The sequence below is a fragment of the Chiroxiphia lanceolata genome, chromosome 13 (assembly GCF_009829145.1).
Source record: "Chiroxiphia lanceolata isolate bChiLan1 chromosome 13, bChiLan1.pri, whole genome shotgun sequence".
In the NCBI taxonomy this organism is placed as follows: Eukaryota; Metazoa; Chordata; class Aves; order Passeriformes; family Pipridae; genus Chiroxiphia; species Chiroxiphia lanceolata.
The window spans coordinates 6,946,096-6,951,433 of NC_045649.1; the positions used below are offsets into that span (position 1 = coordinate 6,946,096).

General features: G+C 47.1%; 1 long non-coding RNA gene across 1 annotated transcript; it reads left to right on the forward strand.

Annotated features, from left to right (window-relative positions):
• Positions 1 to 1,474: 1,474 nt before the first annotated feature.
• Positions 1,475 to 3,531, forward strand: LOC116793161. Its single transcript, XR_004359393.1, has 3 exons — positions 1,475 to 1,634; positions 3,055 to 3,238; positions 3,492 to 3,531. It is a non-coding gene; the product is annotated as an uncharacterized LOC116793161 (long non-coding RNA).
• Positions 3,532 to 5,338: the final 1,807 nt, after the last annotated feature.

The window sequence follows — 5,338 nt, forward strand, 5'->3', positions numbered from 1 at the left end:
CATGGAGCTACTCTGGACTTACATCAAGGTGAATGAGATCAGTCCATTAGCCTTCCTGGCAAGCTCCCTAGAACATTGTTACAATTTACTCTGGTCCCTGAAATGCTCTAGTTTTGGCCAATGGCTTCCCCTCCCTTGTAGTCTGCATACATCCAGGTCACCAAATCCCCAAGTGTTCTCCAAGGTCCCAGGAATCGTGGTTTGATTTCACGCTGGACATTTTGTGCTAGAAGAAAAATGGTCTGGGTCTTATTTTCTAAGGTTCCCAGTCCAGGAAATGCAGGAAGCTGTTCAGTTCAGGTTTTTCTTGTGTGACAGATCAGCTTTTTCATACATCTGCTGATACAATGCTCAAGGATAATTTGACTTTCCTTAGGGAAAATAAACAGCTGGAAAAGTTACAGGGGAAAAAAAAAAAAAGAACTTTTCCCAAGAAAATCTCCCCTCAAGTTCATAGGAAATTGCAGTGACCTACAAAGCACAGAGCAAGAGCTGACTGGGCTGGAAGGGTTTGAGAAAGCTGTTGGAGCTAATTTTTCCCTAAGGAAGAAACAGCTTTGCCTGTTCTGTGAAAGAGACCTGCTGTATGGGAAGGGATTTGGACTTTACCCCTTGGGCAGTCCCCCTGCAGCCCATGGAAAGACTCCTGAAGGAAGAGGAGCAGAGCAGCAGAGGAATGTTATCAGGCTGAATTGGGCACTTCTCTCCCAGGAGTGTCACGAAGGACCAACGAAAGGTCATAAACAATCAAAGATCTCATGATAAAGTGAATCTCATCCACATAATCCCATTACAGAGGACCTGCTGGATGGTTTGTGTCAGATGAAGATAGGGAACAGATGAAGGGAGATCTCATAAGAGAACATCAGCATTTTTGGGGGTGGGAGGTCACTGCTGTCTATGGAGGCTAATGAGAAGTGCAATGCAAAAGCAATGTGTTACCATTATACTGCAGGAATGACTCAGTCCATGTGGACAAGGGCTACTCCTTGCTCTTGGCTTGTGGATGTCCCTCCTACTGACGCCAACACAGGAGCCATGGGACTCCAACCAGATCCTAAGGAGAAGAAACCAGTGTAGCAAATCTTATTTCCAGTTTGAGATTCTTTACTCAAACCCTGAATGTTCATCCAGAATGCCATGATTTGTCTGGTTTTGGATGGAAAAACAGTGAGAAAATATGTATCATATCGTAAAACATATAAGTTTCATGACTCACCCAGAGCATAACTCCTGTGTGATCAGTATTTCTGAAAACTGAGCAAATTATTTAAGTACTTGGTGTGCACTTTAAGCTCATTATAAGCAGCCAGTTAAAAAAAAAATCTTGTCCGTACGTGTTTTTTTGCTCAATGAGGTGTTAAATAGGAGATGCTCTTTAAACAAACTAATCCATCCACGAGAAAATATACAAAAGAAAGGCTTTGGAGTGACATTTACCTCTCCCCAAGCACGTCAGAAACACCGCCTGTCTTCTCACTCGCCATCACCGAGGAAGAAAAGGATGAAGTGGGAAGGTCTCCGTCTTAGCAAAACAGCTGCCGCAGACTTGAAAGGCGAGTGGCAAGGTAGAGAGGTCTGACTGAGATCACAGGCACTTCTGGCTGATAGGATCTCCGGGAAGTGAAGACAAGGTGTGAGAAGTCTGTTCTTTCTTGTATCATCGCAAGGGCTCTTTTTTGAAGATAAGCCCCTTTCGGGGGGGATGGGGGTGTCTTTGCACTTCAAGGGCGGGCGCGTTTCCACCTCCCCTCTGTTTGTTTTCTAATTTTCTTTTCACTCTCACGTCGGCTCTCTGTGACCCTCTCTCTCATCAGCATCAGCACCACCTCCTCACGGGGCCCCGCAGACAGGGGTTAAGAGGCCTCCCAAAGGAAGGGAGTTTTACAGAGAGGTCTGGGGGAGACGGGCAGGGGCTCAGGTGGAAGGGGTGTGGGAGAGGAAAGGTGTGGAGGGAGTTGCCAGGACACCCGAGTGCGCTTCAGAGCAGCGACCGCCACAGTGATGGACCACAGGAAGGGTCCTGACATGATTCCTAAGCACCATCCACACTCAGGTAAAATATAAAAGCAGGGAAACCCAAAGAAAATTCAGAGAAAGATCCAGAAATGCAGCACTTTAGCAGACACATGGCCCAGTGCTGCTGGTGAGGACACTCCAAGCTCTTTTTGTTCAAAACCAAGGGGTTAGTCATCCCTAACATCTTCTCTATGAAAAATGGATCTCTTCATTTACAGTTTCCATGACTTAAAAATCCTATAGAGTTACCCAACTTTATGAAACAGCAAAGGGAATTCTTGCAAACGTTGCACAGGTAAAAGGGTGTTGGTTTGCTGGGAGCCCTGAGGATGGACAGCCAGCAGGAGCTCAACTGCATTGTTCTGCCAAAAATAACCATTTCTGATAAAAATTTGGATTCAGGGGTCTTCTGGAGATTTGGGATGTATGGCAAGCAATGCTTCCATGTATGTATGATGTTCAGACTCCATGCTGTGACACCCAAACCAAAACAGCAGGGAGAAACCCAGGTGTGGCATGCTGGGTGCACTGTCGGGTTGGTCACACAAAACACAACGAAGTTCAGAAAAACAAATAAGCGAAGAGAACAGAAGGAAGCATTGCCAGGGAGGAAGAGGGAAATGAGGTGGGGAGGGTTGGTAATCTCCCACTTAACTCAACCCATGTCTCCTGACCCCTCTCCACAGATCCCCTTTCTGATTACTCCACCCCAAACCCCGTAACACAATCGCGTATCTTTTCATCAGCTCTTCCTTCCTCTGGGTCCAGTCTCTTATGCCACAAATGAGTGAGTTCAGGGTTTTATTAGTAGAAACAGGGGATTTCAGGCTCTGAGCACGACTGGGAGCCCCTGCTGCCGAGCAGGGACCTGCTGGCGGGCTGCTGCCCGTGTCAGGTTGTTGTACAAACATCACCCCCTACAAACCCCCGCCTTGGTCACCAAGTCAAGCAGTGGAGACAGTTTGCCCAGTAGTTTGACCTTTCACCTCCCCTTTACTAAATAGACCTAATTACTGCGTTTGTCTGTCATTTAAGCAACAAATGACTCCATTGAGGTCATCTGAGGGAAGCTGGAGTTCTTAGCTGTCATCTCGAGAGAGCTCAGCTAATTTTATCCTGCTGGGGAAGAAAGCCCTGTGAAATTTTGCTGGAAGGCTCGGTTACAATTGCTGTTTCCTGGGAAGGGTTTGGCAACACACTCATTGCTCAAGAAAGCAAGGTATGGCCCCACCAGCTCCTCTTAGTTCACAGTCCTCTTTGATTTCCAGTGATTGTAGGAGAAATTCTAAAGGAGAGACTTTCTGGGACCACTGAATGGAAAGTAAAGTAAAATAATAATAATAATAACAATAATAATAAATAGTAGTAGTAGTATGGTAGAGTACTTATTATTATAATTATAATGATGATAATAATAGTAATGAGATTAACTGTCATTAAATGTCACTTGTAATTTTCTTTTCTAAATCCAGATCTTCCCACTGGAGATGTCAATACTCCCAGTGTGCTGACCACCTTTTGTTCAGGCAGAAAAAAAGAGCCAGAAAAATACAGATGTATTTGTTTCAATGGTGGTTCCTCCCCAATTTTCTGCACTTGCAGTTCTGATGAATCCCAATAGTGTGCTTTGCGGGTAGCAGGCAAAATGTTGATGAAAGAGGTTAAGCCTGGAGAAAACTCAAAGAAAACAAAATGTGTGCAGAGAAGGACAAGGCAAAACTAGAAAATGGTAGTGTTTCCCCTCTGCCTGTATACATAGAAATCTCAGAATTAAATTGGGGAGACAGATAAATCTATTTATACAGAGAATCACTGAAATTATTCATTTGTCTATTTGCACATACACAGATTTGTACAGAAGTGGGTCTGGAAGGGGCATTTAAAAGGTCACCTTTCTACCTCTAGGTTCAGTCAGCTCCCCTAGACCCATTCCTGAGAGACATGAGCCTGACTTATCCTGAGAGACATGAGCCTGACTTACCTTCAACCTCTTTCCCCTCCCAGCACTGGATACCCCCAGTCTCTCTGGGACATCCCTTGCACAGCCCTCCTGGACAAACTAGTGCGTAGAATTATAGAATCATGGAATGATTTGGGTGGGAGGGACTCTAAAGCTCAACTCATTCCAACCCCCTGCCATGGGCAGGGACACTTTCCACTAGCCCAGGTTGCTCCAAGCCCTGCCCAACCTGGCCTTGGACACTTCTAGGGATGGGGCAGCCACAGCTTCTCTGGGCAACCTGTGCCAGGGCCTCACCACCCTCACAGGGAAGAATTTTTCCCCAAAATCTAATCTAAACCTACTCTCTTTCAGTCTGAAACCAATAGATTAGCTCAGACACAAGGGTCCCTGCTAAGACATATTTAGAAGTCATGCCAAGGCTCTGGGAATATCTCTGCATTTCCAGCTGCTTCATCTCCAGAATATTGCTGCAAAGGAGGTTTTTCTAGTTTGCCCCTTTGGCTGTATCTCCCTTCTCTATGTACCTCATGCTCTGGTTCTTCTCTGCTGCATCAAATGCTCTCTTCCTGTCCTCACCTTGCAGCCCATCCCTACCCGTGCTCTCCTCTGTCCTTCAGATTCAAGACCTGGCCTCTGGATCTGCTGAGAGCCCATCTCCATCCCTGCCTTTCCATTTGAACAGGCACCTCCCTGTTTTCTGCCAGGCTCCTCCTCCATGTGCGAGGGGTCCCCCTTAAACATCTGCAACACATCTCCAGCCTCCTCAGCCCCCTCTGTAAAGCTCTCCACCACCATGGTGCCTTGAAGACAAAACAAAACATGACAGCAGCCGGGATTGTTGTTGTTCCCATCGCGCTAATGTCAACTGAGCGCTTCCTCCCACTGTCCCCGTCTGTCTCCATCCATCCACAGCGTCTCCTCTGCTCCACCACCCTGGCAGGCTGAGCTGAGGGAGATCCAAGGGTTGCTCAGCCTCTGCTGCTGACAAAAATCACCCCTCAGGTCACCCTAAGGGAAAAACACCTTGCCTGGAGCAGCTCTGAGGGCTTGGAGCTGGTCTGAGGTATCAGAGCCATTCTGCTCCAAGAGAGGGCAAGAAAGGGATTTTTTCCCAACTTTCTACAGCCGCAAACACAAGAGAGTCTTGGTGTCTGCATGGGGCAAATGGGCAGTGTGCTAAGGCCCAGGAAGAGCTGTCAGACCAGCAGAGCCCGTCCCTCAGTCCAAGAGGGGAACACCCACGGCCGAGGTTTGAAAGGCGAGAAGATGGTGACGGACGCGGGCACGCTCAGTGCTCTGATTCAGCCCCGTCTTTCAGCAGGGCTTAGATTAAGTCTGTCAAACTCACATCTTTTT